Source organism: Schistocerca nitens, chromosome 2, assembly GCF_023898315.1.
Source record: "Schistocerca nitens isolate TAMUIC-IGC-003100 chromosome 2, iqSchNite1.1, whole genome shotgun sequence".
Lineage (NCBI taxonomy): Eukaryota > Metazoa > Arthropoda > Insecta > Orthoptera > Acrididae > Schistocerca > Schistocerca nitens.
The window spans coordinates 659,629,868-659,648,521 of NC_064615.1; positions in this window are offsets into that span (position 1 = coordinate 659,629,868).

An 18,654-nucleotide genomic window follows, 5' to 3' on the forward strand; every position below is an offset into this window, starting at 1 on the left:
GCTACAGAAAACTGATGAACGACGTAGAAACCTTCGGCCCGCTTAACGATTTTACACAGGAAAAGAATTTTCTTGGTTTCCTGCCAGATCTTTCGCTAAGGTATGACCGTGGTAGCTGTTGGATGCTCCGCCCGTCAGTATTTCTGCAGGGGCACGAATATCTATTAACTTCAGCCTGTCGTCTTTTAGGAGGTCTCTTTTGAACTGAAAGAGCATCAGTCTTTGCTTCCTAAGAATTTTCTTACACGACCACGGTTGGTTTTGACCATCCTAAATTCACTCGTTAGGCATATTCTTCTCCGTATCATGATTTACAATCCGTTTAGACTTTATCCTCTCTACGTCCATCACACTGGACCTGTATGATGTCCACTGTCGGAGTGGATTACTAACAACAGCTTACTTGCTGTTTGTCGCAAAAATAGCCTCCTAGATTTCTTGATTGATTTTGAAACGTTAGTAACCATTTTCCCTAAGATGACATTACGATCACGTATCCCTGTCTCTGTATGTGACACCCTCGATGAAGTCAGGCGTGTTTGTAACTAAACTTGATTTGAATTTCCTTTAAATGTGGGCTGTCGAACTAGTTGCTCAGGACAGTTTCCGAAAAACGTGTTCAAAAGTATTTTTTTCAATGACTAAAACTGCGACAGCGGAATCGGGTGCTTAGTAAAAACATCCAGAAACTAATTCGATTTCACCAAGATCTGTTATATGCGTCCATATAACTTCACTGTCACTCTCAAATTCAACCTCTATAGAGACAATATTTTTGTCAACTGCAATGAAAACCCCTCCCCCAAAGGGTCTAATCTGTCTTTCCGATATACGTTCCATGACTCGTTTAAGTCATATATGACTTTGTCGGGTTTCAGCCAGCTTTCGGTCCAGAGAATAATTTGAGGGGGTGAAATATTCTCGAAGATAGTAAATTCGGGAATTTATTTACGAATGCCTCGACAATTCAGCGATAAAATTATGAAGAGTTCCACAGACTACCCGCTATCCTAAAAGATAAAAAAAAATAATGAAAATTGGGCTCCCACACGTTCTCTACTATCCAGGTAGCTGCTTCCTTTGTGTAGTGCACCTCTGACCCATCAAGGGGAGTCCCACAACTCTCCACCCGGTATCGCATGAGCATAATTCAGAATTTTGCAACCAAGACCACCATTCTCAACTTCAAATCAAAGGATTCCAACTAACTTTGGGAACAATGCTGCAAACTGCAAGTTCTGATTGCACCGGGTGCACGAGGCCAGCAGACTTCACCACTTCCTCCAGATGCCTGTATGTAGCATGGATGGCTTAGAACCCAAGCGGCAGGTGTCGTAGGTGTCAAGGTGAGCGATTACTCGCATATGACTGCACCTGTTTGCTCGATGGCCACGGGCTAGGCCTCCTCCACATCTTACATGAAATTCCTTTTCAGAAATACCGACTGCACATTGGCCTTCTCTCCGGACCTGAACGCTATTTCCCTAAGACGCTCCAAGACACGCCTAACACTGGAACTCCCAAAAACTAATGGACCCCTGCCCCTGTAAACCTGCTCGGATCTTCCTAAATGAGCAGTCACCTGGTCACTCGCAGGGTGAATGGGTGAAGACAGACAGCCATCCTACGCTTTGGCCCTCCGCCTCGAGCGACTTGAGCCTGTTGCCATCCGAAACTTACCCTGTGGTGAGGGCAGGTTTACCGCGTCTGGTACACTGGAAGGAGCGTCGACAGAAGAGCCCATGGGAGAAACAAGCGACACATTAGGTGTTCCACGCAGTACGCCAGACTCTTCGCCACCGCAGCAGCCCGAGGCAGCACCCTAAAGATGGCTGACCATAACCTGAAGCGCCTTCAGGTGTGCGCGATCTGCGGCCACCTCCTCCTGCGTCCGTACACAGTTTGCACACGTCCTACCCATCACAGCCCAACTAAACACAGAAGAAGCTAAATTCGCAACTTGTTCTCTGCAAGTGTATAAGACGCTGCAGTTGGAATACGACCGATATAGTACTAAGGAAACACAGGAAAAGCTAAATTCGTATCTTGGTGCTCTGCAGGTGCGTAACACGTGACAGTTGGAACCTGACTAACTCATTTTCGAAACCGAAACAAAGAGTTACTGGCTATTCAAAACAAACAAAGGAATAATACTGAACTAAAGTCCGCCTGATTTTACAATTACACTTACAAAACGTGAGATTACATCTCTTAAATAGAGAGAACTTGATAAATATAATACTGGTAACAAACAGAAAAAGCTGAATACGTAAGTTTCTGCTCTGCTGGTGTGTAACAGGCGACAGTTGAGCCTGACTTCACTTATACAAAAGTCCACTGAAAATTCTGATAACAATACATGAAGCCAATAACAGATACCAATGCAGAAAGCCAAAAAGCAGTACCTATGCAAGAAGACAAAAATCGCAGCAACAAACAAAACACACCGAAAAAAATTAATCCATATAGGTCAACAGAAAAGCCATATACCAATGTAGAAAGCGAAATGAAAGACAGCAGTTATGATAACATGGTACTGATAGTATGACTTGAACTATATGAATCTACTGATTTCCTCAACATCAGTTACAGAAAGCCAAAAACGCGACCACACCGACATCCAAAAAATGGCAGCAAATTACAAAACGTATTATCGGAAAACGTCTTTGGCCTACATAGTTAAATCGAAAGGCCGTACACCAAGACAGAAAGCAAAAAGGAAGGCAGCAGTTACGAAAACACGTTACTGATATCAACATCATTTGCATTTGTATTGCAGCTCCTCGTGTTTACCGGGTTTGCAGTTAAAATTGTTGCATGTAAGGTCCACCAGTTATGTAAAACACCGTTTTTTCCAAGTTCCCAAACATGTTTCAGCACCTCTGCGCCATCAATAGAAGGTTTCTGTTTTATTTAATGTGTAATGTGAACATCTTTACTAAATTATTACAAAATTATTTGACTATTTAGTTCAAACAACAACTATTTTCTTTTTGTTAGTACCTTCACACTCGGTTTACATGGCTTTTCAGGACCACTTGTTTGTTATTTACTACAGGTAGCTTGTCATCTGCAACCAAAGGATGTTGATGAGAAATTTTGTTGGGAGGTAACCTATCATTTTAAGCTCTAAACGTAATTTAGTTTGTCGCGATATATTCGTTTTTACTTACGTTTTTGTGCGGCAAGCCTTTTATTCTCGGCATCATGGTGAGGTGTTTTGAAGCACACGTAAACATAGAAAGCATCTTCGCAAAATAAGATCGTGTTATGTTTACGTGTCGAAGTAGGTTTGCAATGGCAAGGATACTGTTTCCGAAGAAGATAAATTTGTTTACATACAGTACAGATTTAAGTGTCACGAAATCTTTTCTGAAAGTATTTTTGTGGAGTGTAGCCACATATGGAAGTGAAACATGGACAATAAATAGTTTAGACAGGAAGAGAATAGAAGCTTTCGATATGATGTGCTACAGAAGAATGCTGAAGATTATGTAACTAAGGAGGAGGTAGAGAACAGAATAGGGGAGAAGACGAATTTGTGGCTCAACCTGCCTAAACAAAGGAATCGTTTGATGAGGACACGTTCTGAGGCATCCAGGGATCAAAAATTTCCTATTGGATGGAAGCGTGAATGGTAAAAATCGTAGATGGAGACAAAGAGATGAATACACTAAGCAGATTCAGAAGTATGTAGGCTGCAGTAGTTACTCGAAGATGAAGAGGCTTGCACAGGATAGGGTAGCTTGGAGATCTTCATCAAACTAGTCTCTTGATTGAAGACCACAACAACAATAACGAACTTATGTCCGGAAATGCATGGTTTCCGTGCTACAGACCATTTACTCAATCGTAACATAGTTACAGAGATTGCGGTTTATTACGTACTGTAACAAGCAGCCACGGTTACAGTATGTGTTGAAAATGGTTTCCATGTGCTTCAACTAATGCGTGTACGCGCCGTAGCATGTTCTGTCTCACACGTTCATATCGGCCATCCGAACAATTTCAAAGACAGCATGAATACGCTGATCCAGTGTCTCCACATCTGGGATGGGCTCTGCATACACGATACTATTGAGATGGCCTCATAACCAGAAATCGAACTGGTTGAGATCTGGAGAATGAGCAGGCCATGCAACTGGACCTCCTCGTCGTTCCATAGACAACGGAAGACACTATTGACATGCTTCCGGAGATTAACGGCGAAGTGGGCTGGAGAACCCTCATGTAGCTAACACGCAACCCTTCTAAACATCACAGGCACATCCTCCAGCAGGGGAGGCAAAGTCACCCTCAAGAAACATCGATAGTTTCGGCCTTTAGGCGACTTGGTAGTAAGACTGGTCACAAAATACGGTCGCCATTTATACCGGCCCACACATTCAGGCTGCATCGATGCTGATGATTCGCTGTCACCATACCGCAGATGACAGTTATGAAAGCCGAAGACCCTTTTTTTCTTGTCATCAGTCTACTGACTGGTTTGATGCGGCCCGCCACGAATTCCTTTCCTGTGCTAACCTCTTCATCGCAGAGTAGCACTTACAACCTACGTCCTCAATTATTTGCTTAACGTATTCCAATCTCTGTCTTCCTCTACAGTTTTTGCCCTCTGCAGCTCCCTCTAGTACCATGGAAGTCATTCCCTCATGTCTTAGCAGATGTCCTATCATCCTGTCCCTTCTCCTTATCAGTGTTTTCCACATATTCCTTTCCTCTCCGATTCTGCATAGAACCTCCTCATTCCTTACCTTATCAGTCCACCTAATTTTCAACATTCGTCTATAGCACCACATCTCAAATGCTTCGATTCTCTTCTGTTCCGGTTTTCCCACAGTCCATGTTTCACTACCATACAATGCTGTACTCCAGACGTACATCCTCAGAGAATTCTTCCTCAAATTAAGGCCGGTATTTGATATTAGTAGACTTCTCTTGGCCAGAAATGCCTTTTTTGCCATAGCGAGTCTGCTTTTGAAGTCCTCCTTGCACCGTCCGTCATTGGTTATTTTACTGCCTAGGTAGCAGGATTCCTTAACTTCATTGACTTGGTGACCATAAATCCTGATGTTAAGTTTCTCGCTGTTCTCATTTCTACTACTTCTCATTACCTTCGTCTTTCTCCGATTTACTCTCAAACCATACTGTGTACTCATTAGTCTGTTCATTCCGTTCAGCAGATCATTTAATTCTTCTTCACTTTCACTCAGGATGGCAATGTCATCAGCGAATCGTATCATTGATACCCTTTCACCATGTATTTTAATTCCACTCCTGAACCTTTCTTTTCATTTCCATCATTGCTTGCTCGATGTACAGATTGAAGAGTAGGGGCGAAAGGCTACAGCCTTGTCTTACACCCTTCTTAATACGAGCACTTTGTTCTTGATCGTCCACTCTTATTATTCCCTCTTGGTTGTTGTACATATTGTATATGACCCGTCTCTCCCTATAGCTTACCCCTACATTTTTCAGAATCTCGAACAGCTTGCACCATTTTATATTGTCGAATGCTTTTTCCAGGTCGACAAATCCTATGAAAGTGTCTTGATTTTTCTTTAGCCTTGCTTCCATTATTAGCCGTAACGCCAGAATTGCCTCTCTCGTCCCTTTACTTTTCCTAAAGCCAAACTGATCGTCACCTAGCGCATTCTCAATTTTCTTTTCCATTCTTCTGAATATTATTCTTGTAAGCAGCTTCGATACATGAGCTGTTAAGCTGAATGTGCGATAATTCTCGCACTTGTCAGCTCTTGCTGTCTTCGGAATTGTGTGGATGATGCTTCTCCGAAAGTCAGATGGTATGTCGCCAGACTCATATATTCTACACACCAACATGAATAGTCGTTTTGTTGCCACTTCCCCCAATGATTTTAGAAATTCTGATGGAATGTTATCTATACCTTCTGCCTTATTTGACCGTAAGTCCTCCAAAGCTCTTTTAAATTCCGATTTTAATACTGGATCCCCTATATCTTCTAAATCGACTCCTGTTTATTCTTCTATCACATCAGAAAAATCTTCGCCCTCATAGAGGCTTTCAATGTATTCTTTCCACCTATCTGCTCTCTCCTCTGCATTTAACAACGGAATTCCCGTTGCACTCTTAATGTTACCACCGTTGCTTTTAATGTCACCAAAGGTTGTTTTGACTTTCCTGTATGCTGAGTCTGTCCTTCCGACAATCATACCTTTTTCGATGTCTTCACATTTTTCCTGCAGCCATTTCGTCTTAGCTTCCCTGCACTTCCTATTTATTTCATTCCTCAGCGACTTGTATTTCTGTATTCCTGATTTTCCCGTAACATTTTTGTACTTCCTCCTTTCATCAATCAACTGAAGTATTTCTTCTGTTACCCATGGTTTCTTCGCAGCTACCTTCTTTGTACCTATGTTTTTCTTCCCAACTTCTGTAATGGCCCTTTTTAGAGATGTCCATTCCTCTTCAACTGTACTGCCTACTGCGCTATTCCTTATTGCTGTATCTATAGCGTTAGAGAACTTCAAACGTATCTCGTCATTTCTTAGTACTTCCGTATCCCACTTCTTTGCGTATTGATTCTTCCTGACTAATGTCTTGAACTTCAGCCTACTCTTCATCACTACCATATTGTGATCTGAGTCTATATCTGCTCCTGGGTACGCCTTACAGTCCAGTATCTGATTTCGGAATCTCTGTCTGACCATGATGTAATCTAATTGAAATCTTCCCGTATCTCCCGGCCGTTTCCAAGTATACCTCCTCCTCTTGTGATTCTTGAACAGGGTATTCGCTATTACTAGCTGAAACTTGTTACAGAACTCAATTAGTCTTTCTCCCCTTTCATTCCTTGTCCCAAGCCCATATTCTCCTGTAACCTTTTCTTCTAGTCCTTCCCCCACAACTGCATTCCAGTCCCCCATGACTACTAGATTTTTGTCCCCCTTTACATACTGCATTACCCTTTCAATATCCTCATACACTTTCTCTACCTGTTCATCTTCAGCTTGCGACTTCGGCATGTATACCTGAACTATCGTTGTCGGTGTTGGTCTGCTGTCGATTCTGATTAGAACAACCCGGTCACTGAACTATTCACAGTAACACACCCTCTGCCCTACCTTCCTATTCATAACGAATCCTACACCTGTTATACCATTTTCTGCTGCTGTTGATATTATCCGATACTCATCTAACCAGAAATCCTTGTCTTACTTCCACTTCACTTCACTGACCGCTACTATATCTAGATTGAGCCTTTGGATTTCCCTTTTCAGATTTTCTAGTTTCTCTACCACGTTCAAGCTTCTGACATTTCACGCCCCGACTCGTAGAACGTTATCCTTTGGTTGATTATTCAATCTTTTTCTCATGGTAACCTCTCCCTTGGCAGTCCCCTCTCGGAGATCCGAATGGGGGCTATTCCGGAATCTTTTGCCAATGGAGAGATCATCATGACACTTCTTCAATTACAGGCCACATGTCCTGTGGATACACGTTACGTGTCTTTAATGCAGTGGTTTCCATTGCCTTCTGCATCCTCATGTCGTTCATCATTGCTGATTCTTCCGCCTTTAGGGGCAATTTCCCACCCCTAGGCCAAGAGAGTGCGCTGAACCTCTATCCGCTCCTCCACCCTCTTTGACAAGGCCGTTGGCAGAATGAGGCTGACTTCTTATGCCGGAAGTCTTCGGCCGCCAATACTGATTATTTATCAAAATTTAGGCAGTGGCGGAGATCGAACCCAGGACCGAAGACGTTTCGATTATGAGTCAAAGACGCTACCCCTAGACCACGGGACCCTACTCCGCGTAAAGGTGACATTGACAAAACTGCTCCCGATGTGGACAGTCTGTTGCTAGTAAGCCCTACATACGCTGTAAGTGATAAGGGTAGTAACAACTGTCATAGAGAATGTTCCACACAATCGTCTGGCGTACTCTGTACTGGCGGTCCAGCGGCCTGGTACTTAAACGGTGGTCGCCTTCCACAGTGTTAATCACATTTCCCTCCAAGTCTGCTGTCCGAATATTTCCGGCACGTCCTTCATGATTTCATGCTTCTTGAAATGATCCTGTCTCATACAAACGGGGAAACAGTGTTGCAAACATTGCACGCTGTGGATGTCGTCAGCTGGCATAGGTCTCCTGACACAACCTTGTGCTCTACGCTCGTTGCCATTTGCCTTTCCTAAATGAACGACATGTCGGTAAACACTAAATTCGAACATTGAACCGTTGTGTACAAAGCTGTATCACATCCACTACAAGGTGAGTCAGCAAGAGAAGGGAATCGGACACAACATTACCAATAACAGTGGCAGGAGAGAGCGCTAGACCATGACGGATGAGGCACAGTACCACTCTTTAGGGGGAAACAGTGCAATTGGTAACTACAGATTACAGCGTGTATTATACCGCAGCCTCTGTAACAAAGTATGAAATGGTCTCTAGCATGGAAACCATGCATTTAAGGACACAAGTTCATTTGACCTTACTTCCCGTATCCTCTCATCGATAAGTCCATACACGGTGGGAAATATCACCCTCTATTATTGCAGAAGAATAGGTTTATTCACCGTCTGCCCTTCCACACTATAGTAAAAATGGGTTGACTACAACACACAAGATGATCACGTTTCGTCTAAACGTTGAATGAGGTGACGCTTATATTAATATTAACCACTACTTCTGGGTTCTTAAAATCAGGCCAACTACCTAAGTGCTCAGTTAGTTCGTTTTTTGTTTTTTGTTTCCTATGAAGTGTAGAATCACAGTGCGGCGCGGAGTTCTCTCTAGTTTTTGTCCTTTAATTACATAGTGAAGCTACATCAAAGTGCTGTGAAGTGTGATGCGGTTTACAGGAGCTAATCACCAAGTGTACACTGATGAACTGAATAAATTGTCGACACTTTGACGGCACTGTTTCTTTATACTCCTTCACCTTGTTTGCGCTGCAGAGAGTAAATGGAACGTTAATATTTTCACTGACAGAGTCACTCGTGCGTATAATGTACAGAGGAGGTGCAGAATTAATTTAGTTCCCTTTCTATTCACATGAAGATTTACAGCTAATGGTGATGGTGCTCCCCCACGTATGAGTGGAGTGGGCGCGTGCTTTGCCTCAGCTGGGTGGCGGAGTGTTCCGAGTAAGAGTTCGCAGGTGCAGGTGCACGACCACCAACTTCTGCCAACAACTCCGGGCCGATGCCAGGCCGCTGAACAGCTCTGCCAGCTCAATGCGCGACTCGAGCACCTGCTGGCGTGACGTCACATGGTGTAGTGCACCTTGCAAACGATACTGACACATTAGGACAGCTCTAGTTTTGTTCACAAAGCTTCTCGACGTTTGACTGTGTTACGTACAATACCATTAAACAGTAGTATCTTCTATCGATTATAATTCCTCTTAAGACCGAAATTTTAATTTAATAAAATATTCAGTTTTTTACATACAGTTCTTCAGCCATTCTGTGTTACATACGTTCCATTGTCCTCATACAGCTATGTCTTCCACAGAATGAAGTCATAGTCCTTCCCAAACTACAACTGTAGAATATGTAGACGACCGTAACGCCAAAAACTTCAGATGTGGTTTAGTAATTTTATACGTATTCAGGGGGGATATGTTACATTAGAATAAACTACCTGATGAAGTCTGCAAGCGTCTATGACTCGATCGCATGTTGTCTCTACTACATTCTTAAAGTGCTTAACAAATGTGAGCGGGTGGCATTGAGGCTTACGTGATATGATCCACACGGTGAATTATTTTTCTCTTTCAATAAGAGGTGATGACGTGTTTTACAAGATACAATGTCCTCATGTACAGTTTTGTGGCAGCCGTGGTTGTGACTTCTTTAACGTGTTACACAGGGACAAAACAAGCAGTACTTTCGTAACTATGGACTACCAGAGAACAGTAATACCATATCCAAAAAAATTCTGGAAACAGTAATGTTAATAAGTTGATATTCGGTTTTAGAAGCATTGCAGCCAAATTATAGCGCACATTAATAAAGAGGCTCAATTGGGACCAAACAAGCTGTACACGCACAGTCCTGGTGTGACTAAAGTATCACAAAGTCTTTTTCAGGGCCTCGAGCGTCGAGGCTGATTTAGAAGCAAAAGTTAATGCAATAGAGGGAATTACTGTATAATTTACTTGAAATCCAACTGTGCCATCCATAACACAATAACAGCATTATGTAATTTACCTTTATAAGATTACGTCTGTGAAAGACATTGATTGTTATGAAATAATAGTACGTCTTCGAAACAGATCGTGCGTTTTCACGAAGTAAATCGGGAAATATAACAATGCGATTCAATAACAATTTTTGTTCATTGAGAAAATGTAGATGATGACATTTCCAAAAAAAGAAATTTTTGCAAATCGGTTGTGCTGCAACAATTTTACTTTCTCTTCGACATATCATCCTTTCTCTTCACATTTTTCGTATCTCGTAAGAGACCAAAGATTTCTTCCCTTGTGGTTTACTTCATTTCTGTTCTCTGCTGGTTTCCTAGTCTCTTGTGATGGAAGCTTCATTGTTGCCGACGATTATCTATAATTGTTTCTGGTTTTTAAAAATTTCCGTGTCTGAGAAACCCACTGCGTTTCTATTCCCATTTGCTTACTCAAACCCTGTATGAAACCTGTGTTTCGTCCTTAGTGGACCTGTTTTTAATTCTGCAGAAATACTGTAGAAAAGTCCTGGTTGGCTTCCCTTTTTATGTCTGCGATCAGGCGAGCTATCAACGTAAAAAAAATTTACATGTCTAATTTTTCTGCGTTAAACGACAAAACAACACCGAAGGAAGAATTGTATTTATAAAGCTGGAAAATGAGAGCCACTGAAACTGACAGATGTCGAAAGACGTTTAGATGAGGAACAGAAAAATGAAGTAATGTTATACAAAAAGTGGAATTCTGACAAATCCCTTTTTGTTGCCATTTTATCGTGTGTAGAACTTCAAGATATTCAACGCATACGTAATAAGCTAGGAATTGCGTTGTAGCATATACGACAGCTTTTGGTACCGCTTAAAACACATTTGTTTCCTTCCCCTAACCGTCCGACCACACTGGGTGAACAGTCTCCCGAATGAGGATAAACATTGTACGAGAGGAAGAAGAGCTTGTGCTGGGCTCCTGCTCTCTCTGATATTTTGCTGTTGGTACTTTTATATGTTTATGTTTTCATTAAAACCCACCGCAGTACTAAACAAATAAGTCCAGAAAGGTGTAAGACAAAACGCTTTTGTTTAAAGAGCGGCCCCACTTTATTTTCCAAGCAGTCGACGAGCGCGGCCGAGAAGACCCGGGGGAGAGACCACTTCATTCTCTTCTTGAGAGAAAACTTCCGGCCGCGGTAGCGAGCGCCGCATTTTTCCTTCTCCTGAGCGGAAAAACCGCGCCGCGGCGTTCTCTTTCCGGAGGAGCGTGCGGAACAAGTGGTCGGGCCCCTCAGCAGCCAACAGAGGGATGGTTGTGGTGGTGGGGGGAGAGGGGTTGCGGGGGGAGGTCGGTGGAAAGGGGGGCGCCGCTCCACTCCAGAGGGATGCCTTCCTGCCGCTTAGTCTTGCGCGCCCCACTCTGTCCACTTCACGGCACTACAGATACTCCGGATTTTCTAGAAGGCACTAATATACTGCAGGTTTCCTGTATGACAGTGCTATAGTAGGAAATATCCAGAATAATAAATGATACATTATTCTTTTGTCATTTCTATCGACTGAATTTAAATCGCTAGCTTTATTTTTGACGTTAACGGTCTAAAAAATGATTTACAGCCATCTTCATGTCTACAGGGTGTTTCACAATTCATGTTACACACTTCTAGAGGTTGTACAGAGGATTTACACAGGAAATGTTACCCATCGACGCTACAGAGCGTCAAAGCTAAGTCCGCCGGCGCCTATAAATGTCTATACAAAGCGTGATTACGTGATGATGCTGCAGATTTTCAAGGATGGTGGAGAAGGATAAATGTATCTGTTTGAGCTAAGGATCTCTGGCTCGGAAACGAATGAGTCGGGAGTTACAAGCGAAAACCATTCTGACGCCTCTGACTGTGGAATACGTGTACAGGTATTCAGAAGGAGATTTTCACTCTGCAGCGGAGTGTGCGCTGATATGAAACTTCCTGGCAGATTTAAACTCTGTGCCGGACCGAGACTCGAGCTCGGGACCTTTGCCTTTCGCGGGCAATTGCTCTACCATCTCAGCTACCCAAGCACGACTCACACCCCCGACCTCACAGCTTTACTTGCTTCAGTATCTCGTACCCTACCTTCCAAACTTTACAGATGCTCTCCTGCGATACTGGCGGAAGTAAAGATGTGAGGACGGGTCGTGAGTCGTGCTTGGGTAGCTCAGTTGGTAGAGCACTTGCCCGCGAAAGGCAAAGGTCCCGAGTTCGAGTCATGGTCTGGCATACAGTTTTAATCTGCCAGGAAGTTTCCCGAGTACAGGTATTGTTGTTGCTGAGAATGTAGAATATGTAACCTTCAGAGGTAGAGTGGACCAATACAAGGAAAAGTGTCAAGTAAACATGGGTTCTAAAATCCATACCTGAGGAGCTATGAGCAGTTGTTCATCTTCGCTAGTGTGAAACACATCTCTTCTATTCAACAAATGGTCACAGCTCTTAAGGTATGCATTTTAGAGCCCGTCTCTACTTGACATTTCCATACTACGACCGCTGAAACCTGCCTGCCCTAAAATCGTAGTAACAACAGCAGTGGTACATGTATTTCACTACCAGATGGCCGGCCGGGGTGGCCGAGCGGTTCTAGGCGCTTCAGTCTGGAACCGCGCGACCGCTACGGTCGCAGGTTCGAATCCTGCCTCGGGCATGGATGTGTGTGATGCCCTTAGGTTAGTTAGGTTTAAGTAGTTCTAAGTTCTAGAGGACTGATGCCCTCAGATGTTAAGTCCCATACTGCTCAGAGCTATTTGAATCACTTTTCTTCCTCCTCCGCCCTACCGTCGGATCTCGCAAAGGGCATAGCCGACTTCCTTCCCCATCCTTCCCTGATCCGATGGGACCGATGATCTTGCTGTTTCGTCCCTTTAACCAAATCAACCAACCAGTCTCGTACATTCCGACTTCATCTGTTTGGCTCAAAGAAGGATGCACTCTGCGGGAAGCAGTTCGTTGATGATGAAGAGGTTATTGATGTAGCACCACTTTGACTCCGACGTCGACCAGTAGAGTGGTACCATACGCGCATGCCCTTCAAGTAACGTGGCGTAAGGCTGTGGCATTGAATAGAGATTATATTGAAAAACAGTGTTTTGTAGCCAAAAGAGTAGGGGAATAATATGGTGTACTGGTCCAAATGGTTCAAATGGCTCTGAGCACTATGGGACTTAACATCTATGGTCATCAGTCCCCTAGAACTTAGAACTACTTAAACCTAACTAACCTAAGGACATCACACAACATCCAGTCATCACGAGGCAGAGAAAATCCCTGACCCCGCCGGGAATCGAACCCGGGAACCCGGGCGTGGGAAGCGAGAACGCTACCGCACGACCACGAGCTGCGGACTTGGTGTACTGGAATCCCAGAATTAAACCAACCTGCTTTTTACAAACTAAATGTGTTTCATTACTCACTGAATGCCCTTTATAATTATGACTTATGAGATTTGTTACTCTAGTTACCTTTCTTTCAGTGAAAAAAGCTTCGAAACAGTGAAACAGAATTTAATGCACAATGACCGAAATATGAAAACCAAACACAGAGTCAAGCAACAACCATCGGTGGGAAAACGTCGGTGTGGGGACAGCTCAACATAGCTTCGTTGTACAATACTTCCATTGCATTCAGTGAACACATGCACGAGCTGCGCGTCGGCGTACATTTTCTATCGGGATGGCGAGTAAGTTGGCAGTTGTTATCAGCAACAAGTTCTGGCGGTGAATGGAACTAGTTCATTTCTAAACAAGACACACAGTGCTTACCGTCGACATTTCCACGACTGCGCAGGTATTTACAGTATAATAAAGATACAAATATAAATAGGGGTTAACATCAAGTTAACTGGAAATACAGTGTAGCGAACTATTGGAGACCACATGGCGCTAAAATAACATTACGCAGAAAATATCATTGAACAATCTCATAAATTTTATCAGTGGATTTCTGTTTCATCCGTTCTACATGCAGGAGAATAGTGACTGAAATACGGCATCGAGGGTTCCTTATATAATTACAAATACAAACATTTTTCAAATGGAAAACAATCACTAACCCCAAACATATTTCATAGTTTTCCCAAGAATACTTGGAGAACACCATACAATGCATAAAAGTAAATACAGAAGTAGTTTCCCTCAGAAAACACATGACAGCGACAGTTACTTACATATTTAAAGCTTTTCTATACATACTTGATTTTAAGATTTTCATTCCATTTACTAGTTGTGACAGAATCACGCTGTCATCTTCAGATTACTATTACATTTTATTTCGGTTGTTCCAATGTGATTGATTTAGCTTTGTGAAGCTATAATTTCAGAGAACGCATACTGTTACAGCGTGATTACCTGTAAATACCACATTAATGCAATAAATGCTCAAAATGATGTCCGTCAACCTCAACGCATTTGGCAATACGTGTAACGACATTCCTCTCAACAGCGAGTAGTTCGCCTTCCGTAATGTTCGCACATGCATTGACAATGCGTTGACGCATGTTGTCCGGCGTTGTCGGTGGATCACGATAGCAAATATCCTTCAACTTTCCCCACAGAAAGAAATCCGGTGACGTCAGATCAAGTGAACATGCGGGCCATGGTATGGTTCTTCGACGAGCAATCCACCTGTCATGAAATATGCTATTCAATACCGCTTAATCCGCACGCGATCTATGTGCCGGACATCCATCATGTTCGAAGTACATCGCCATTTTGTCACGCAGTGAAACATCTAGTAGTAACATCGGTAGCCTATTACGTAGGAAATCAGCACATATTGCACCATTTAGATTGCTAGCGATAAAATTGGGGCCAATTATCCTAAATCCCATAATGCCGCACGAAGCATTAACCCGCCAAAGTCGCTGATGTTCCACTTGTCGCAACCATCGTAGATTTACCGTTGCCCTGTAGCGCATATTATGCCGGTTTACGTTACCACTGTTGGTGAATGACGCTTCGTCGCTAAATAGAACGCGTGCAAAAAATCTGTCATCGTCCGGTAATTTCTCTTGTGCCCAGTGTCAGAACTGTGCACGACGTTCCAAGTCGTCGCCATGCAATTTCTAGTGCATAGAAATGTGGTACGGGTGCAATCGATGTTGATGTAGCATTCTCAACACCGACATTTTCGAGATTCCCCATTCTCGCGCAATTTGTCTGCTTTTGATGTGCGGATTAGCCGCAACAGCAGCTAAAACACCTACTTGGGCATTATCATTTGTTGCAGGTCGTGGTTGACGTTTCACATGTAGCTGAACACTTCCTGTGCCCTTAAATAACGTAACTATCCGGCGAACGGTCACGACACTTGGATGATGTCGTCCAGGATACCGAGCAGCATACATAGCACACGCCCGGTGGGCATTCTGATCACATTAGCCATACATCAATACGATATCGACCTTTTCCGCAATTGGTAAACGGTCCATTTTTACACGGGTAATGTATCACGAAGCAAATACCGTCCACACTGGCGGAATATTAAGTGATATCACGTACTTATACGTTTGTGACTATTACAGCGCCATGTATCACAAAGCGAAAAATGTGATCCAACTAAAACATTCATATTTCTTAACGTACTACACGAATATGTAATAAAAAATAGGGGGTTTCTATTTTGAAAAACGCAGTTGATATCCGTTTGACCTATGGAAGCGCCATCTATCGGGCCAACCATAGCGCCATCTGGTTTCCCCTTCAAGCTAGACGAGTTTCGTTCTTTGTTGTTTTTTCGTTTGATGCTTATTTCGTGAGATATTTTGCCCGGTCTTTATCAACGGACCTCCTTAGCCCCAACAACATGTGTAAGCTACAAGGTTATTCTTTGATGTTATTACACCAAAGACATCATTTTCTGTGGGACTACAGGAACTTAACCATCATGAGCAGGCATTAATGGGACCATGTACAGTGTTAACACAAGCGGGATCATTAAGACAGCTCTCCTCTGAATAGTCTTTTTGGAGTAAAGAAGGGGCAGGCAGTTTCGTTGCTGTTATTGTGATGGTCTTCAGTCCAGAGACTGGTTTGATGCAGCTCTCTACAATCATTACCCTCCGCGCTTTCCTCTAATACTGAATTGATGATCCCTTGGTGCCTCAGAACGTGTCCTACTAACCGATCCCTTCTATTCAGTACCTCCTCTTTAGTTACGTGATCTACCCATATAATTTTCAGCATTCTTGTCTAGCACCACATTTCGGAAGCTTCTATTCGCTTCTTGTCCAAACTATTTATCGTCCATGTTTCACTTGCATACATGGCTACACCCCATACAAATACGTTCAGAAAGGACTTCCTCACACTTAAATCTGTACTCTATGTTAACAAATCTCTCTGTTTAAGAAACGCTTGCCTTGCTATTATCAGTCTACATTTTATATCCTCTCTACTTCGAAAAATGCTTCAAATGGCTCAAAGCACTATGGGACTTAACATCTGAGGTAATCAGTCCCCTAGACTTAGAACTACTTTAACCTAACTAACCTAAGGACATAACACACATCCATGCCCGAGGCAGGTCTCGAATCTGCGACCGGAGCAGCAGCGCGGTTCCAGACTGAAGCGCCTAGAACCGCTCGGTCACAACGGCCAGCTCTCTACCTCGACCATCATCAGTTACTTTGCCCCCAAATAGCATATCTCATCCACTATTTAAGTTCTCATTTCCTAATCTAATTCCCTCAACATCACCTGATTTAATTCGACTACATTCCACTATCCTCGTTCTGCTTTTGTTGATGTTCATTTTATGCCCTTCTTTCAAGACATTGTTCATTCCGTTCACTGCTCTTCCAGGTCCTTTGCTTTCGCTGGCAGAACTACAATGTCATCGCTAAACCTCAAAGTTTTTATTTATTCTCCATGGATTTGAATTCCTATTCACAATTTTCCTTTTGTTTGCTTTACTGCTCCCTCAATATACAGACTGAATAAGATAGCAGATAGGCTACGCCCCTGTCTCACTACCTTCTGCAGTTTCGTTATTTAACAGTAAATCATACTGTGGACATCAGGGGCTTGGAAGTTATGTGCAGCTGTTAGAAAGAGGGACATAAAGCACTTACCTGGGAACGAATGCTGGTCACGAGAATTTCTCGCACCCATGTGCAGACAATGCTCTCGGCCGACGAGGCGAAAACAGCAGACCTGGATCTACCCGCTAGGCGTTTCTGGCCACAGCAGCGACAGAGGTGTAGGAGAGATAGTAAGTCGCCTGGCCAAGGCGTTTCGACAGTTCGTAAATGCATTTTGTTTATACAGCTGGAGTTGATAAAATCTGGGAAATTCCATGTTCGTCTTGGACCGGACAGATTAGATTACATTAGATTAGTACTTGTTCCATAGATCATGAGTACGACACTTCGTAATGATGTGGAACGTGTCAGGTTAATATAAGGTGTCTATACAAGATATTACATTAGAAAAAAATTTACATGACACTCAATATTTTTAACTTTTTTGTGGGTTGGGAAATTACCCACTTACTATATCCAAAAATTCATCTAATGAGTAGAAGGAGTTGCCATTAAGAAATTGTTTTAATTTCCTTTTAAATTCTATATGGCTATCTGTCAGACTTTTGATGCTTTTAGGTAAGTAACCAAAGGCTTTTGTGGCAGCATAATTTGCCCTCTTCCGAGCCAAAGTCAGATTTAACCTTGAATAGTGAAGATCATCCTTTCTCCTATTGTTGTAGCCATGAACACTGCTATTACTTTTGAATTCGTTCGGATTGTTAGTAAGAAATTTCGTAAGTGAATATATATTTTGTGAGGCTACACTGAAGATTTCTAGCTCCTTAAATAAGTGTCAGCAGGATGATCTTGGATGAGCTCCAGCAATTATTCTGATTACACGCTTTTGTGCAACGAACACTCTTTTACTCAATGATGAGTTACCCCAGAATATGATGCCATACGAAAGCAGAGAAAGAAAATAGGCGTGGTAAGCTAATTTACTCAGATGTATATCGCCAAAATTTGCAATGACCCTAATAGCATAAGTAGCTGAACTCTAACGTTTCAGCAGATCCTCAGTGTTTTTTCCAGTTCAACCCCTCATCAATGCAAACACCTAGAAATTTTGAATATTCTACCTTAGCTACCGATTTCTGATCGAAGTCTATATTTATTAATGGGGTCATTCCATTTACTATGTGGAACTCTATATACTGTGTTTTGTCAAAGTTTAATGAGAGCTCATTTGCAGAGAACCACTTAATGATTTTCTGAAAAACATCGTTTACAATTTCACCAGTTAATTCTTGTCTGTCGGGTGTGATAGCTATACTTGTATCATCGGCAAAAAGTACCAGCTTTGCATCTTCGTGAATATAGAATGGCAAGTGATTAATATATATTAAGAACAGCAGAGGACCCAAGACCGAACCTTGCGGCCCCTAATTCTTGATTGTTCCCCAGTTTGAGAAATCACCAGTTTTTTTGTGTATTATG